The sequence below is a fragment of the Sapajus apella genome, unplaced genomic scaffold (genome assembly GCF_009761245.1).
Source record: "Sapajus apella isolate SASKATOON/1434 unplaced genomic scaffold, GSC_monkey_1.0 scaffold43, whole genome shotgun sequence".
Lineage (NCBI taxonomy): Eukaryota > Metazoa > Chordata > Mammalia > Primates > Cebidae > Sapajus > Sapajus apella.
This window is the reverse complement of record NW_022436983.1, coordinates 2,348,261-2,367,386: the sequence shown is the minus strand read 5'-3', so window position 1 is coordinate 2,367,386 and position 19,126 is coordinate 2,348,261. Positions and strand designations below refer to the sequence as shown.

General features: G+C 44.3%; 1 long non-coding RNA gene across 2 annotated transcripts in view; it reads left to right on the top strand.

Annotated features, from left to right (window-relative positions):
- Positions 1-10,845: 10,845 nt before the first annotated feature.
- The window catches only part of LOC116566236, an 8,751-nt gene continuing 470 nt past the window's right edge, over positions 10,846-19,126 (top strand). The window contains exon 1 of one of the 2 annotated variants that reach the window (XR_004275809.1): positions 10,846-11,283. This is a non-coding gene — a long non-coding RNA (uncharacterized LOC116566236). Of the gene's footprint in view, positions 11,284-12,551; positions 12,943-19,126 lie in introns of those variants that run through there. The other variant, XR_004275810.1, reaches the window with a different exon arrangement.

The window sequence follows — 19,126 nt, the reverse complement described above, 5'->3', positions numbered from 1 at the left end:
CTAGTAGTCGGCCATCTTGGATCTCTCATTATTCTTATTATGATCCTGACATTAAGTTGACGACAGCGGTGACTTCTGCATTCACACACACAAGTTCAAAGAAGCCAGAAACGGCGCTGAGGCCGGCACCTGGCTCCCTCCCCAAAGTCAAAGACAAAATTTCGGCCAAATACTAGGGGTGAAGCTAAACTGTGGCACAAGCCTATCTAGCCTAAGATCATGGACTATGGGGGCTGGCTGGCCTGGGTTTGAATCCTGGTTCTGTCACTTACTGACTGTGTGACCCTGGATGGGTTACTCTTTGTGCCTCAGTCTCCTGGTCCATAAAGTGGAGGTGATAAAGCACCTAGATCACTGGGTTGTGGTGAGAATTCTATGTGATAATATTTGCTGTGTGCCTATCTTATGTAAGTACAAGTGTGTAAATGTGTGATGCTGCTATTTTTAATTATTATTCATTTGTTACTGTGAAACTTAACTCATGACTTACAGTTTCTTTTTTTTTTTTTAGACAGGGTCTCACTCTGTTGCCCAGGCCAATGTGCAGTGGGTGATCACAGCTCACTGCAGCCTTGATCTCCTGTGCTCAAGCAATCCTTTTGCCTCAGTCTCCTGAGTAGCTGGGACTACAGGCATGAACTACTACCCCTGGTGAATTTCCTATTTTTATTCTGTAGAGATGGGGTCTGACATGATTTGGTTGTGTCTCCACCCAAATCTCATCTTGAATTCTAGTTTCCATAATCCCCACGTATTGTGGGAGGGATGGGAGGTAATTTAATCATGGGAATGGTTACCCCGGTGCTGCTGTTCTCGTGATAGTGCATGAGTTCTCACGAGAGCTGATGGTTTTATAAGGGGCTTTTCCCTTTTTGCTTAGCACTTCTCCTTGCTGCTGCCATGTGAAGGACGTGTTTGCTTCCCCGTCTACCATGGCTGTAAGTTTCCTGAGGCCTCCTCAGCCATGCTGAACTGTGAGTTAATTAAATCTCTTTCCTTTATAAATTACCCAGTCTCAGGTATGTCTTTATTAGCAGTGTGAGAATGGACGAAGGCAGGGTCTCAGTATGTTGCTCAGTCTGGTCTTGAACTCTTGGTCTTAAGTGATCCTCCTGTCTCGGCCTACCACAGTGCTGGAATTTCAGCTGTGAGCCACCGTGTCTGGCCAGAACATTTCATAATAATATAAATAACAACAACAAAAAAGAATATAAATAACAGAGTTAATCGTAATTGGATATCATGCTTTATTTTATATGTGAGTTTTTAATTATCCAAGCACTTTTTTTTTTTTTTTTTTTGAGATGGAGTCTCACTCTGTCACCCAGGCTAGAGTGCAGTGGCTCAATCTCATCTCACTCCAACCTCTGCCTCCCAGGTTCAAGCGATTCTCCTGCGTCAGCCTCCCAAGTAGCTGGGTCTACAGGCAGGTGCCACCATGCCCGGCTAATTTTTTGTATTTTTAGTAGAGGCGGGGTTTCGCCATGGTAGCCAGGATGGTCTCGATCACCTGACCATGTGATCTACCTGCCTCTGCCTTCCAAAGTACTGGGATTACAGGCGTGAGCCACTGCAACCGTCTCATCCAAGCACATTAAAAATAAAACTTTTAATTATGGAAATTGTCAAACATACACAAAAGTAGAAAGATCAGCGTCAGGAGCCCTGGTGTGCCCACCTCACCTTCTGTGATGACCAATATTTTGCTTACTCATTGCACCAAGCACATTCAGTCCAAACCCTGGAGTCACTGGTCATATGACAGGCAGGGCAGCACAGAGTTAGCCATTCCACAAAACCACCCATCTCAAGGTGTGGCAGCTTTTACTCTCTCTGAGAGATGGACAAAGGGCTTAGGAATTTAGCTCCTAGTACAAATGCTTACACAGAAGAATCTTTCACATTTTTTATTCAAATTGTATTTTAACTCCTAGTATTAAGAGACGTACAGATCACTTCAGTTGCTTTTGGTCTCAGCTGTGCTCACAGTGTTGAATACTTGTGTGGCCAACAGGTTGAGTAGGCTCGAAAACCTCTCAGTTAAAAGCCCAAGGTCAGATTCTTAACAAGGACCTTGTGTTGCCACATCAATATATTTAACTACCAAGACAGCCACACCCTCAGGCCCAGAGAATTGGGCCTGGCAGAGCCCTTCAAGCTCTGTTATATCACGGCCCTCATAGAAAGTGCAATGTTTGGCCGGGTGCAGTGATTCACACCTGTAATTCCAGCACTTTGGGAGGCCGAGGTAGGTGGATCACCTGAGGTCAGGAATTCAAGAACAGCCTGGCCAACATGGTGAAACCCCATTTCTACTAAAAATACAAAAAATTACCTGGACGTGGTGGTGGGCGCCTGTAATCCCAGCTACTTGGGAGGCCGAGGGAGGAGAATTGTTTGAGCCCAGGAGACGGAGGTTGCAGTCAGCTGAGATCGCACCACTGCACTCCAGCCTAGGCGACAAGAGCAAAACTCTGTCTAAAAAAAAAAAAAGTCCGGATACAGTGGCTCATGCCTGTATTCACAGCACTCTGGGAGACGGAGGGGGGAGGATCACAAAGTCAGGAGTTCGAGACCAGCCTAGCCAGCATGGTGAAACCCCATCTCTACTAAAAATACAAAAAATTAGCCAGGCATAGTGACATGTACTTGTAATCTCAGCTACTCTGCAGGCTGAGGCAGGAGAATTGCTTGAACCTGGGAGGCAGAGGTTGCAGTGAGCCAAGATTACACTCTAGCCTGGGTGATGGGGCGAGACTCCATCTCAGAAAAAAAAAAAGTGAAATGTTTTGGGACAGACACTGGGGTAAGCAGATGAGGATATTCACAGCCAGGTACCTGGGATCAGCACCCTTTGCATCTGTTTGAAGCCCATATGCCCTGCGTGCTGGCTGAGAAGCCCTAGACTGAGGCAGGCACTTCATACAGACCAACTCTTTTCATCCTTACAACTACCATACAGAGAAGGCGCCCAGTGTTCTCTCTTCATGATGGAAGACATTGAGAGACAGAGAAGTGAAGCAGTTTGCCCAAGATCACACAGCCGGAAAGGATCAGTCATCACTAGTCCAAGGTTCTGGGTACCTACCTCCCCACCATTAGCCTCTCTAATAAACCTTTCCAGATTATCCCATGATTTCCAACTTAGTCAAACCATACCATGCATTTAAAAACTCAAGTTCAGGCCAGGTGTGTTGGCTCATGCCTGTAATCCCAGCACTTTGGGAGGCCGAGGTGGGTGGATCACCTGAGGTCAGGAGTTCGAGACCAGCCTGCCAACATGGTGAAACCCCATCTGTACTAAAAATACAAAAAATTAGCCAGGCATGGTGGTGGGCACCTGTAATCCCAGCTACTCAGGAGGCGGAGGCAGGAGAATCGTTTGAACCCGGGAGGCAGAGGTTGCTGTGAGCCGAGATTATGCCATTGCACTCCAGCCTGTGGAACAAGAGTGAAACTCTGCCTCAAACAAACAAACAAACCCTCGAGTTCATGGCCTAGTTTTCCACCTTGTTATTTGCATACTTCCTCTATCTAATCTTTCCTTTTTAGATTTCAAACTGCTGGAGAGTTTGAAATCTAAATAAATTTGAACAAAACCAATGCGAAACACAGAGTAATGCTCAAATACCTTTGGCTAAAATGACCAGTCACATCACACCTGTTTGCCTCTATTCCTGTAGACTCTCAAAATGTTTGAAGATGATAAAAACGGGGGGAAAGTAATGAGACCCTGTTTTATCAGATATGATTGGTCGCCAAAGTCCAGAAAAGAGGATACTGCTAAGTTTCTCATCTACACAAGATGCAGACGTTGAATGGTTTAGCTTTCTTGGGCGTTTTTTACTCTCACACATTGGGAACGCCTTACTCTTTCTGGCCCCTATTTCATATCTGTGTTTTGATCTCTGTGAATTCTCAAGAATGCAGCGATATTACCTGAGTCACAGTTGAATGACCCTAAAACAAATAAGTAAACAAAAAGCTTCAGAAAGCTCATATACTTGTTATTACCTGAAATTGATGTGGGTGTAGACTGATGTCACCACCAATGCAGAATAGGCTGATGAAAAGCAGCGTTCCTTGTTTTGCAAAGTTTTTGCCAGCCAGAACACAACACAAAACTCTCTCTGGGTTGGATGAATCACCTAAGTCAGGACACAAAGTGATTTTAACAAGTAATAATCACAATGCCTTATCTTACTTGTAATATTTACCAAGCGTTCTTGACATCACCAAGGCCACTGTTCTAGAAAGAGGAGGGAGAGCCAGCCTGGGAACATTCATTCAGTCCCTGCTATGTGCCATGTGCTTCCATTCACATGGTAAAAAAATCTCAGGCAGGAGTGAATTCTCAATTTCAAGATAAAGATACAGAGTCACCGAGATAAGGAATTTTCTCTAAATCACGCAGCTAGAGAATGGGGCATTGGAGCCCATGCTTTCTCTCCCCCATGCCACCTCTTGGAGTTTCCCAAGAAAAGCTTTGAGAAATCATGAGAATTCACTAATTTCCCAAAGATTTCATTTTACCCCTATACTTAACCAAAAAATAACATTTTCTCAAGATCCAAAACTGTTAACTCTATTGAAGAAGAATCAAGAGAACCAACATACCGGAACTGCCACATCACGTGCTTTGATTACTAGAAAAGATATATGATCTTGACACTCATACTTTCCAGTATACTCCCCCAGTGAAATGTTGGAAACTTACGTATCACAATGTTCATCGTCCTCCAAAATATAAATGGGTCAAACTCATGAGTTAAAAGGCAGACATTGTCAACCTTGGGTAAACCCTGTTAGGGAGACATCTAAAGCAAAAGGACGTGGAAAAGTTGAAAGCAAAAGGTAAGGAAAGACACCAAAAAAATATTAAACAAAAGAACTGGCATAACTACATCAGTATGACACACATACACAAGGACTCTAAGACAGAAAATGTTCCTATATAAAAATGAAATTTTCGTTTTACCAAGAAGATATAATAATTTTAAATGTATGTGCATCTAATAAAAATGTCTCATACCATATACATTAAAAGTAATAGAGGCCAGGCATGGTGGCTCACACCTGTAATACCAGCACTTTGCGAGGCCAAGGCAGGCAGCTCACCTGACGTCAGGAGTTTGAGACCAGCCTGGCCAATATGGTGAAACCCCATCTCCACTAAAAATACAAAAAAATTAGCTGGGCATGGTGGCAAGCACTTGTAATCCCAGCTACTCGGGAGCCTGAAGCAGGAGAATGGCTTGAACTGGAGAGGCAGAGGTTGCAGTGAGCTGAGATCGCACCATTGCACTCCAGCCTGGGTGACAGAGCAAGACTGCATCTCAAAAAAAAAAAAAAAAAAAAAAAAGAATCAATAAACATATTTGAACAATTTGTTTAACAATTTTGATGTAATGAACCTATATAAAACCCTAAAAACAATCATTAGAGAATGTCTATACTTTTTAAGGACACATAAAATGGTTACAAAAATTAATCAGATCTGAGGTCAGAAGGCATATCTCAACAAATTTCAAAAAATTAGTATCACAACCATCACGTTCTTTAAACAAAATGTGACTAAGTGGAAGTAAATAGCAAAAATAAATTATAAAGTTCTTTTTCTTTTCTTGAGATGGAGTCTCGCTCTGTGCCCAGGCTGGAGTGAAGTGGTGCAATCTTGGCTTGCTGCAACCTCCGAATCTCTGGTTTAAGCAATTCTCCTGCCTCAGCCTCCCAAGTAGCTAGGATTACAGGCGCCCTCTACCACACCCAGCTAATTTTTGTATTTTAGTAGAGACAAGGTTTCACCATGCTGGCCAGGCTGGTCTTGAACTCCTGACCTTGTGATCCACCTGCCTTGGCCTCCCAAAGTGCTGGGATTACAGGTGTGAGGCACTGCACCTGGCCCCATAAAGTTCTTGTGTATTGAAACTTAAAAACAGAATTCTAAATAATTCATGGCTCAAATAATAAAAATTTAGAAATACTCAAAACAAGAATTTAAAAAATATTATTTATAACTAGCATAGGGAAAGCTGCACTCAGAGGGAAATGCATAGTTTTAAATACATATATTTGGAAATAATGCAGTTTGAAAAGTAACAAGCTAACTTCAACTAACAAAGGTACAGGGGGAAACATAAATCCAAAGAAAGGAAAGGGAGAAGGTAATAAAAGAGCAGGTAATTAATAGGGGGAATAATATCATACAGGAGATAGAATCAAGGAAGCTATATGCTGGCACTTTGAAAAGTCTAATAAAATAGACCTATCTCTGGTGCTATATTGATCAAGAAAAAAGAAAAGACACAAATATTTAACTACAAACCCACAGAAGGTATTTAACTGCAAATACAGCAGAGATTTTAAACATAAGAGAATAAGCAGTTTTATGATGATATATTTGAAAATTAGATAAAATAGACAAATTTCTAGAAAAATATAATTATGCTGACTCAAGAAGAAATAGAAAGTTGGATAGTCCTACAATTATTAAAGAAATTGAAATAGTATTAAAAATCTTGCCACAACAAAACACAGGCTCTGAGAGTTTTACAGGTGAATTGCTCAAAACTTCCATAAGACAAATATTCCAATCTAACAAAAATTCTTCCAGCACGCAGAAAGAAAGACAACGCTCTCCAACTCATTCTATGAGCTCAGTATAATTTTAATTTAAAAACTGGACAAGATCAGTAAGAGAAAAATCATAAGCCAAGCTCATTCACAAACATAGGTGTAAAGTCTTTTTAACTATTAGCAAAATAGATCTAGCCATGTTTTTAAAAGATAATGTCATATTATTCCTGGAATGCAAGGATGGATTGATATCATAAAATCTATGTATGTCATGAAGAATTAACTTTACTCAAAGACAGATCTGGTCTTTGTCTCACCACCTGGGAGTTAACCTCCAAACCCTTGAAATTTCCTGAGTAATAGGAGGGACTTTGTTACTCATGGTGGGCTTTTTTGGCCACACCTGCTAGTTTATGCTAATGGGGTGACTCACAGTGGACCCTTTGGACCACACCATATAGTTTATGCTAATGAAATCATTCAGAGTGGAGGCTGACCATGCCAGAAAGACCAACCATGTGATTAGAGGATTAGGGCTCTGGGCCACTGAAATCAGCCAGATCTTGGCAGGGAGAGAGGGGGTGTGCACATTGTTGGAGATTGAGATCAGCCACATGGGCAGCAGCTCAATCATTCATGCCTATATAATGAAGCCTCAATCAAAATGCTGGACACCAAAGTTTAGGTGGGTGTCCTGGGTTGGCAATGCCCTGCTTGTTGTCACACACTGATGCAAAGAGAAGATTGCATCCCTGAGAACACAAAAGCTTTTTGTTTGAAAACCTCCTAATTCCAGATTCTTCCCTTTGCACCTATCTCTTCTGTGGGCTGGCTCTGTTTCTATCACTTTGCTATACTAACACTGTAATAGTAAGTACAGCATTTTCCTGAGTTCTATGCATCGTTCTAGTCTGAATCCTGAGTTCTCATCTGAACCCTGAGGGGGTTCAGACTCCAGAATTTGTACCTGGTTGGTCTGAGAATGGCTCTGAGGACCCCTGAACTGATGATGTCAAAAGTCTTGGGCTGACTTGGTAGTCTGGAGGACTGTGCCTGCCCTTAATCTCTAATTTAAGTAATTCCGTGCAGTCATTCACCACAGCAACAGATTGAGAATTCAATACATTTAATAAATCAACAGATTTAATTATCTCAATAGATGCAGAAAAGAGTGTTGATAAAATTTCCTACTCATTTTAATTAAGAAACCCACGAGAAACTTTAGTAGACTAAAAGAAAACTTTAACCTGATAAAGAGAATATATACAAACAGCATCATAAATTAAATTAAATTAATTTATTATTTATTTTTTGAGACGGGGTTTCACTCCTTTTACCCAGACAGGAGTACAGCGGCACTATCTTGGCTTACTGCAACCTTCGCCTACCGGATTCAAGAGATTCTCTTGTCTCAGCCTCCTGAGTAGCTGGGACTACAGGTGTGAGCCACCATGATCAGCTAATTTTGTATTTTAAGTAGAGATGGTGTTTCACCATGTTGGCCAGGCTGGTCTCGAACTCCTGACCTCAGGTAATCTGTTTGCCTCAGCCTCCCAAAGTGCTGGGATTACAGGTGTAAGCCACTGCACCCAGCCAACAACATAAATTTTAAAACATCTGAATTTTCCCTTTAAGATTAAGACGCAAGACAAGAATGCTACTATATAGCTGCTGTTCCCAAAATATACTGGCATTCAAGATAATAACAAGAAAAACAAATTCAAAACATAAAGATTAGAAAGGAAGAAACAAGACAGTTGTTATTTGCAGATGATATGACTTTCTTTATATAAAACCAAAAGAACGTGTAGATATATTATTTAAAATGGAATGATAGTTCAGAAAGATGGCTGCCTGTAAGGGCCACATGAAAACATCAGTTGCCATGTAATAACGTAGATGAAACCTGGAAACACAATGCAAAGCGGGGGAAAAAGTCCTAGAATACGCCAACATGATGCCATTTCCATAGGGCTCAAAAGCAAGCAAAACTAAGTGATAAACAAGCATGCATTTGAGAAAAAACTTTCTTTACACACTTATTTTTAAAACTATGTTCACAAAAAGGATATTCACCATGATATGGTCCTTAAAAGTCTTGAGGCCAGGTGTGGTGGCACACACCTGTAATCCCAGAACTATGGGAGGCTAAGGTGGCTTGAGCCAGAGAAGTCAGGACTGTAGCATGCGGTGAGCCACCATCACACCACTGCACTCCAGCCTGATCACACCACTGCACTCCAGCCTGATCACACCACTGCACTCCAGCCTGGGTGAGCCACGATCACACCACTGAAGTGCAGCCTGATCACACCACAGCACTCCAGCCTGGGTGACAGAGCAAGACCCTGTCTCAAAAAAAGAAAAAAAAAAAAAAGCCTCAATCTGCAAACAACCTACATACTCATCAGCAAATAAACCAGTAAATTAAGTATAAGATAGCTACTACTCTGCAATAGAAAGAAAGAACTGTTGGCATTCTCAATAACATGGATGAATCCCCAAAATATTATGGTGAAAAACTAGACACAAAAGAGTACATATTGTGTGATTCCATGTACATGGAATTCTAAAACAGGCAAAACGAATTTATGGAGACAGAAAACAAAATGGTGGTTGCATAGCTCCCTTTGGTTTCTGCATAGATCCCTAATGCTGCATCGTCTGCGGGGGCCACAATGATTCCACACTAGGTCGTCAACAGGCCTTTTATTGTAATCTGGCTCCTGCAGGCCTCCCGACACCTGCCTCTTGCCTCCCTACTCCCGCTACATTGACTTTCCCTCCAGAAACATTTCATGTCCACCTCAGGCCCTTTGCACAAGCTGTTCCTTCTGCCTACAGGGCTCCCTCCATCTCCCATGTTTGTGTGGGTCGATTCTTCTGTCATTCAGATCATACTTTGAGCAATGGAGAGATACCTCTGCCTTTCCTCTAAAGTAACTGCACCCAACAAGATCTAGCTGTTTGTTTGCCTGGCTGTCTTTCCCCTCTAGAATGTAGTGAGCAGGAACTGAAAGGGTCTTGTTTGCTGCTCCAGCATCCAGAGCAGAGCGTGTACTGGGTGCTCAGTAAATATCCGCAAATGATGAACAAATGTTGAGAGGAGAGAGGGTTAAAGATATTTGAGAACGGCTCACGGCATGTGATACGCTGGGTGATCTGCCTGTCTTTCTCTTCGAAGCCTTTGAGGTCAGACTTGTGCTTCTGTTAGGTGTATCACTGTGCAAAATCAAGTTTTATGTAAGTTACATTTTATTTAGAGTTGTAAACTAGAAGCTACTAATCTCCATAGATGTTGGAGTACAAACAATTTCTCCAAATTCTTATGATCTGTGCTTGAGATTAATTAGAATTCTTTTGTTTACCTGCTGGGGAGCCCAAGATTATACAAATGTCTTTTAAGTTTTTTAAATTATTTTTTACAGAGACTGGGTCTCCCTGTGTTGCCCAGGCTGGTGTCAAACGCCAAGCCTCAAGCAATCCCTCTGCCTCAGCCTCCCAAAGTGCTGGGATTAGAGGCGTGAGTCACTGTGCCTAGCCTTCTATAAATTTCTAAAAATCTAAATATCCTTCTTTACAGATCCCCGAACCATTGATCCCCAGCTCTCCTGCCTCTCCAGGGCTTTTCCTGTGGCTTTCTCACCCTCTTCACCTGCCATGGCTAGCAGCCTCAAGCAAGTTCCTAGGCCTCCACGCCACCACCACGGGAGTCTTTAAAAACATAGATCTCAGCTGGGCGCAGTGGCTCATGCCCGTAATCCTAATATTTTGGGAGGCCGAGACGGGTGGATCACCTGAGGTCAAGAGTTTGAGACCAGCCTGGCCAACATGGTGAAACTCCATCTCTACTCAAAATACAAAAATCAGCTGGGCATAGCGGGGCACAGTGGCTCACGCCTGTAATCCCAGCACTTTGGAAGGCTGAGGTGGGTGGATCATGAGGTCAGGAGTTTTGAGACCAGCTTGGTCAAGATGGTGAAACCCCGTTTCTACTAAAAATTAAAAAAAAAAAAAATAGCCAGGCATAGTGGCACACACCTGTAGTCCCAGCTACTGGGGAGGCTGAGGCAGAAGAATAGCCTGAACCCGGGAGGTGGAGGTTGCAGTAAGCTGAGATCGTGCCATTGCACTCCAGCCTGGGCCACAGAGCAAGACTCCAATTCAAAAGAAGAAAAAAAGGGAAGGAAGGAAGGAAGGAGGGGGGGAAAAAGAAAAGGAGGGAGGGAAGGAAGGAGGGAGGGAGGGAGGGAGGAAGGAAGGAAGGAAGGAAGGAAGGAAGGAAGGAAGGAAAGAAGGAGGGAAAGAGCGAGCTCAATTCTGGACAGCCCCATGCCCACCTGCATGACAGAGCACTCTCAATGGCCAGGCAGTGTCCTGGGGCCTTCACCTGACCTTCCCATGTTGTCACGATTCTACAGGGGACTGTGCAGAGGCTAACTTCAGCACAGTATCTGTCGCTGGCGGACAGTGGAGCAGGGATATTTGGGAAGAAGCTTTCTGAGTCCCAACCGTCCACCCCTGGACCATCACTTTATGCTGCCATTGCTGGAGAGCTTTAAGTGAGGACAGTGCTGAGTGTCTGAGAGTGTCAAAGCCCCTGCCCCGCTCCTGCAGGGGTGGAAGCGCTGGCTGGGCCCCAGCGTCTCCTGACAGCTACTCTGGGCCCCCTCCTGGCCTGCCTGGATCCCATTTCTTAGAACAAAGGTGAGACTGGCCACCTGCTTGTTTGTACTCAGGACGAACTGTGTACACAGCCTGGTCCAGAAAACCTCCTATGCTCCCTGCAGCTTGCCTGTCCTGTGTCCCCAGGAGGCCGACGGGAGGGGAGCTAGTGCCTGTCCTGGAGCTGCCCCTGCCCTGGCCAAATTTCTGGATCAATGACCAGTGACCAGAGGCCTGACGGTGCCACTGATCCACACGTTGGTGCCTTTTCCCCGAGGGGCTTAGATGTGGATGTTTCAAGGAAGGAAACAGCCTCTCCCCACCAACTTTTTTGATGAGGTTGAATTTAAACAGGATAAAACTTTGGCCCTTGTCACTTTTTAAAAAATGTTTTTAATTAAATCGCCTGGGTCACTGACACCCTGGGGAGACTAGGAAAGGCAGCCTTGCAGTTTGTTAATGATACACCATCTGTTTGTTCACACTGTGTGGTCACGTGATCTTTGCTCTGCAGAACGTCCTGTCTCACTGGCCTAAACCAGTTTGCGGCTGACATGCTCAGGATGAATGCCAGAAAATCTCTCTCTTTTTCTTTTTCTTTGTCTCTCTCTGTCTCCCCTCTCCTTTTTCCTTCCCTCTCTCTTTCTTTCTCTTATCCATTTGAAGACTCACTGTTAAAGCTAAGCTTGTTGGCAGAATTTGTATTAACTGTTTCTGACACTTCATCACTGGGTTTCATTGCAGCATTACAGCCTCCAGGAAGTTGTCCCTAGCTCAGACAAATGGGGGAAATTTCAAGGTCGGGGAAAGTCCATGACAGCAGGCCTTTGAGGGCAGCACCGCCCAGCCACTGTGCTGGGGGAAGCGTGGATCCCCCAGGGAAGTGGAGGGTGAAGCCAGGGAGCCCCTTCTGACCCATCGCCAGGGGTCTCATTGTGCCTCGTTTACTTTACCCAAACAATTCCTGACCATTGACTGACTCATCTCACATAATTAGATTAAATCCATGAAGAGTGCTGCATCCCAGGGTTTTTTTTTTTGTTTTGTTGTCGTTATTGTTTGAGACAGAGTCTTGCTCTGTCTCCCAGGCTGGAAGGCAGTGGCATGATCTCGGCTCACTGCAACCTCTGCTTCCTGGGTTCAAGCGATTCTCCTGCCTCAGCCTCCTGAATAGCTGGGATTACAGGTGTGTGCCAGCATACCTGGCTAATTTTTTTGCATTTTTAGTAGAGACGGGGTTTCATCGTGTTAGCCAGGATGGTCTCGATCTCCTGACCTCATGATCCTCCCGCCTCCACCTCCCAAAGTGCTGGGATTACAGGCATGCGCCACTGCGCCGGACACATCTGAGGTATTTTTAAGAGCTGTAAATTTTATTTGTTTTCGTGAAAATGGGGCCACAAAAGAAAAAATAACAGAGGCCCAGATGTTGACCCTGTGGTGGAAAATGCCATGGCTAATTGAATCTTTCTCTCTCACAACTGAGCCTGGAATCCAGGTGGCAGAAGATGGACGGCTGTGGAAGATGATTTAGAAAACGTTCAGAAGTCCAGCAACTCCAAGGTATTGGGGTGCCCTCAGACATTCTCAGCATAGCTTGTCTCTGAGAAACCAGTCCTTAGTCATTGCTTCATGAATAAGGTGACCAGTCACCACGGGAGGGGAGTATGTCTTGTGAGTGGCCTTCTGAAAGGACAGGAGGTGACTGGAGCCACAGAGGAAGTTGTGGTTGGGGTCCCAGGAGATAGCTGAGCCACCAGGCTGGGGACGCTCACACACGCAGGTCTCCACATGGCAGGCGCTGGCAGCACGTGACACCATATTATCTATCTGATTCCGTCACTTTTTTTTAGACAGTCTCACTGTATCTTTACCCCATACAATTCATGACCATTGACTCACCTCACATGATAATTAGATTAAATCCAGGAAGAGTGCTGCATCCTACCCATTTTTAAGAGCTGTAAGTTTTATTCTTTTTTATGAAAACTGGGCCTCAAAAGAAAAAATAACAGAGGCCCAGATGATGACCCTCTGGTAGAAAACTCCGGTCCCAGGCTAGAGTACAGCAGTACTGTCAGGACTCAGGGCAGCCTCTGCCTCCCAGGTTCAAGCGATTCTCCTGCCTCAGCCTCCCGAGTAGCTGGGACTACAGGTACCCGCCACCACATGATCTAATTTTTATTTTTGTATTTTTAGTAGAGACAGTGTTTCACCATGTTGGCCAGACTGGTCTTGAATGCCTGGCCTTAGGTAATCCACACACCTCGGCCTCCCAAAGTGCTGAGATTACAGGCGTGAGCCACGCACATGGCCGATTCCATCACTTACTTGAGACTCTGTTAAAGTTTAAGGTTTGTGTGTGCATTTGTGAGTGCATGTGTGTGTTTACACCAGCAGAGACTTTTTCTCTTTTCAGGGGAACTGGCCCATGTGGATGATTCATCTCTAGGTGTTTCACACTCTGGGCTTATGAAATAGTTTTCTAATCAGCAAAGAACTAATGGCCCAGAACTTTATCAACTTCTGATAGGAGTTTGCAGCCCATAAAACCCAGCTCAGCACACTCCCTGCAGAGAAAACATCTGCACCTGGGCTTCTTGGCCCAGAAGAAGGTGATGTATTCACTTCAGAGTAAAGTGTAGCCATTGTTCCTCCTCTCCGTCTGTCTTGGTCGGGATGGACCGCCTGCAGGGGGCCCTTACTGGGATATTGTTTCTCCAATTTATCTTTTACCTTCGAGTAAAAAGCAATAAGCAATGCTAATTACAGTATTTTCTGAAATTCAGTCCACACCTTAATGCTGAAACCATCCTGGTAAATTAACTCATACTGGTACGAAAATAACCCGTGTCATTATTTCTAAAGAATGAGATCAATGAAAGTTGCAGAAAACAGTGTGATCTTCAGCGATAAAGGGATGTGGAGTGCTTTGTTATTTTATATGTATACATAATGACTTAAATAGAGATGGGGTTTCACCATGTTTCCCAGGCTTGTCTCCAACTCCTGGACTCAAGTAATCCACCCACCTCAGCCTCCCAAAGTGCTGGGATTACGGTCGTGAGCCACCATGGCCAAGTGTGGAGCACTTTTCAATCTCTAGTCCAGCTTCACGGGTGAACACTTCATCATGTATAAGACAGACAGGGTGACACCGTCACCCCCATCTCAAAGGTAGCTCCTTGGACAAGAACATAATTCACTCTGAGAGGCCTTGGCCATTGCTGCACTGGAGTTGTGCTAGAAACACACCAGCTGTCTTTTTCTTCTTGTGCACCAGAATTGGACAATCCTGTGATCCAAAAAGAGCAGGGATGTTTTACCACTGGATTCATTTCAAAGAAGCATTAAACACACAGTGAGAAATCCAAATTCACTCAAGAACTATAATAAAGTGCTCAATAGTGGAATATCTCCCTGGAGAGGGAGGCTGAGTAATGGTTATTCTCGAAGCAGTTTTACTCCTGGAAGTAAAACCGAGTGGGAATGTCATCTTTGCAAGTAGCCATCTCAGTTAAAGCTTTCCAGGGGGTGGCAGGTACCCGCCTCTGGTTGTTCCTGGCCCCCTCCCTTCCTCCACCCTCTGTCTACCCATCCCCCCATCCTCAGGTCCTGGGTCAACCCCGCCCCCTGCAGCAGTCACTCCAGATCCTGTCCTGAGTGAACTCCCACAGAACTGTTGGTTAGACAGGCTATATCAGGCATGGGCCCACACAACCTCCAAGCTCTATAGGGTCTGTCCAATATGATGCAGAAGGTTCTCATTGGCAGAGTCATCCAGGCAGAGGGAGGCTCGATCTGCCATTCACTCCCATGGCCACTGCAGCATAGGGAAGAAAACAGGACAAAATGCACTCTGGCTCTTAGAGCTTTGTATTAGTCTGTTCTCACACTGCTATTAAAAAATTGCCCAAGACTGGGTAATTTATAAAGGACAGAGGTCTAATTGACTCACAGTTCTGCATGGCTGGAGAGGCCTCAGGAAACTTACAGTCATGGCGGAAGGTGAAGGAGAAGCTGGCACCTTCTTTACAAGGTGGCAGAAGAGAGGAAAGAGCAGGGGAAACTGCCATCATAAAACCATCAGATGACATGAGAACTCCCTCACTGTCATGAGAACACGTGGGGGAACCCGCCCCCATCATCCAATCACCTCCCGTCAGGTCCCTCCCTTGACACCTGGGGATTACAATTCTAGATGAGATTTGGGTGGGGACAAAGAGCCAAATCATAGCAAGCTTCCAACCAAAGTGACAGACATCGCTTGGACTCAGATTGCATGGGTCAAAGTAAGTCAAGTGGCCACCCCAACCATAAAAGGAGTGGGGGAGTGCAATCCTATGAAAACTTAGAATAGAAGAACCCCGGCTGGGCACAGTGGCTCATGCCTGTAATCCCCAGCAGGCTTTGAGAGGCCGACGCAGGAGGATCACTTTAGGCGAGGAGTTCGAGACCAGCCTGGGCAGCATAGCCAGACCTCGTCTCTACAAAATAAAAAAATTAGCCACATGGGGTGGCACATGCCTGTAGTCTTACCTTTCTACTCAGTAGGCTGAAGCAAGAGAATCACTGGAGCCCAGGAGTTCGAGGCTGCACTGAGCCACAGTTGTGCCACCGTACTCAAGCCTGGGCAACAGAGCAAGGGACTCTGCCAAAAAAAAAAAAAAAAAGGCCATGACAATTTGGTAAAGAACTCTAATGACTACCACGGGCTCCATGCCATCACATGCTGCGCTGTCATTTTAGGAACGATAGCATCCAAATGTCATCACTAGGGAGCTCTCTAGGCTAGGGGAAGAGGGGGCCTGCGTGGCCAGCTGCGGTGGTTGAATGGACGCTGGCATTCAAAGGGATGGCTGACGAAAAGTAGAAACAACCCAAATGTCTATCAACTGAGGAGCAGATAGACAAAATGCAGCATATCTAAACAATGCAATATCACTCAACAAGAAAATGCAGCGCTGATACATGCTATCACATGGGTGAACATTGAAACATTACGCTGAGTGAAATTAGTCACAAAATATGACATATTGTGTTATTCCATTTACACGACATGTCCAGGACATGCAAATCTACAGAGGCAGAAAGTAGATTAGTGGTTGAGTAAAGCCAGTGTGGTGGGTGGGGGTGAGGTTACAGAGAGGGACCGTTAAGGGACCCGAGAGTTTCTCTCGGGGTTGATGAAAATCTAAACTTTTTGTTGTAACAGTTGCACAACTCTGTGAATATGCTAAAAACCACTGAGTTTTATGCTATAAATGGTGAATGTTATGGCATATGAATTATCTCTCAAAGATGTTTAGGAGTCAATCCACTGAATAAGTTATCACTGATCAGAACATTTGTGATCATCTTCTCTAATGACAATTTCCATGTTATCTATAGTAGATACGGGCCAGGAATTGAAAAAGTATTCCAGCTTTTTCTTGAAAAAACCAAAGAAAATGCAGAGTTTTTGCAGAGGTATATGTCGGTATGAAAATAGATTAGCATCAGTTCTGTGGAAAGCAATTAGGTGTATGTGTGTATATATATATATATATATGTATATGTATCAATAATCCAAAATGTTAATGCAACTCTGTGTCTATTACATTTCAAATTCCCTATGATGTACACATGTTGTTTCATATCATGACAAAAGCAAACATTTTCAAACGGAAAAGCATCAAATGGGTGGCCAAGGCTGCAGCGGCTTGTTCAGTTCTACGCAATGATTTCTTTCTCATTCACAATCGTGCCTCTGGTGCCTGGCACGGTGTTGGGCACAAGTAGGTGCTCAAACAATGATAATAATGATAAGTAATGATGATAAATTAAAAATAATAAACACTGCTCAAATAATGACTCTTTTTTTTTTTGAGACAGAGTCTCACTCTGTTGCCAGGCTGGGGTGCAATGGTGTCATCTTGGCTTACTGCAACCTTTGCCTCCCTGGTTCAAGTGATTCTCCTGCCTCAGCCTCCCAAGTAGCTGGGATTACAGGCACGAGCCACCATGCCAAGCTAATTTTTGTATTTTTAGTAGAGACGGGATTTCACCATGTTGGCCATGATGGTCTCGATCTCCTGACCTCTTGATCTGCCCGCCTTGGCCTCCCAAAGTGCTGGGATTATAGGCGTGAGCCACCGTGCCCAGCTGCTTCCTGCAGTCTTGTGATGTAAGTTGTGTGCCTCTAACTTACTGCAACCTCCACCTCCCAGGTTCAAGTGATTCATCTGCCTCAGCCTCCCAAATAGCTGGGATTACAGGCGCCCACCACCATGCCCAGCTAATTTTTTGTGTTTTTAGTAGAGACGGAGTTTCGTTATGTTGACCAGGCCAGTCTTGAACTCCTGACCTAAGGTGATCCACCTGCCTCAGCCTCCCAAAGTGCTGGGGTTATAGACGTGAGCCACGGTGCCTGGCCCCTATATCTTAAGCTTTCCGAAAAGATACACTATTTTCCAAGTAGTCTGTCTTATCCTTGTGTGTCTTCATTAATGTAACAAATATGTCCTGTGCTCAGCACAAGACTTCTCACAGGGAGATGAAAAAAAAAAAAAAAAAAAAAAGAACCCAATTGCTATTCCCAATAGACTGCAGGGGTAAAAATAGAATGTTTTGCCTCAGATGAACTCTAGGATCTAGGGGTAAAAACACAAACAACATGAACACTACAGTCCAATATAAGAGAACATTCACGAAACAGTGGAAATGCAGGTGGGAATGTAAGGGGAACCAAGAAACTTTTCCCCAAGGAAATGGGATTTCATCTGGGCCTTCAGGAGAAGGCAGCTAATAGGCAGCAAAGGGAAAGCCAGGCATTCGCAGTAAAGGAAACCGGTGAGAAAAGCATAAAGTGGAAAGTGATTTTTTTCCTCTGGATTGGAGAAGAGCAGGGATGGCCTAACTTAAAGGGCCGGATAGTAAATATTTTAGACTTTTGGGCCACATATGAACTCTATCACATATTCTTGGGGGGGTGTGTGTGTGTGTGTGTGTGTGTGTGTGTTTTAAAACCCTTTTAAAATGTAAAATCATTCTTAGCTCAAAGGCCATACAAAAATAAAAGCAAGCTGAGATACGCCCTCTAGGACGGCTATAATTAAAAAGGCAGATAATAATAAATGCTGGCGAGGATGTGGAAAAATTGGAACCCTCATACACTGCTGGCGGGAATAGAAAATGGAGCAGCCGCTGTGAAAAACCGTCTGGCAGTTCCTTAAAAAGTTAAACCTAGTGTTATGTTACCATAGTTCCCAGCAGTTCCACGTTGGGACATGTATACATTCAAGAGAACTGAAAACATATGTCCACACACAAATCTGTACCTGAATGTTCGTAGCAGAATATTCAGAAGAGCCCAAAAGTGGAAACCACCCAAAGGTTCAGCAGCTGATGAATGAACGGATGAGTACAATGTGGTTTATCCATAAGACGGAAGATTATTCAGCCATAAAAAGAGATGAAGTCCTGATACATGCTATGATACAGAGGAATCTTGAAAACACTCTGCTGAGTGAGAGAAACCAAGCACAAGAGACCACAAATTGTATGATTCCATCTATGAGAAATGTCCACAGCAGGCAAATCTACAGAGTGAGAAAGTGGGTCAGTGGTTGCCTTGGGCTGGATGGCGGGGGGACGTGGAGGGCGGCTGCCAGTGAGGACAGCGTTTCCTTGTGGGTGATGAAAGTCTATCTGCAATTTGATAGTGATGAAGTTGCACAGCTCCATCAATATACTAAAAGCCACTGAATTACACACTTCGAAAGCATAACAAAATAGAATAAAACTGTGGACCAGGCATGGTGGCTCATGTTTATAATCCCAGCACTTTGGGAAGCCAAGGCAGGAGAATCACTTGAGCTCAGGAGTTTGAGACCAGCCTGGGCAA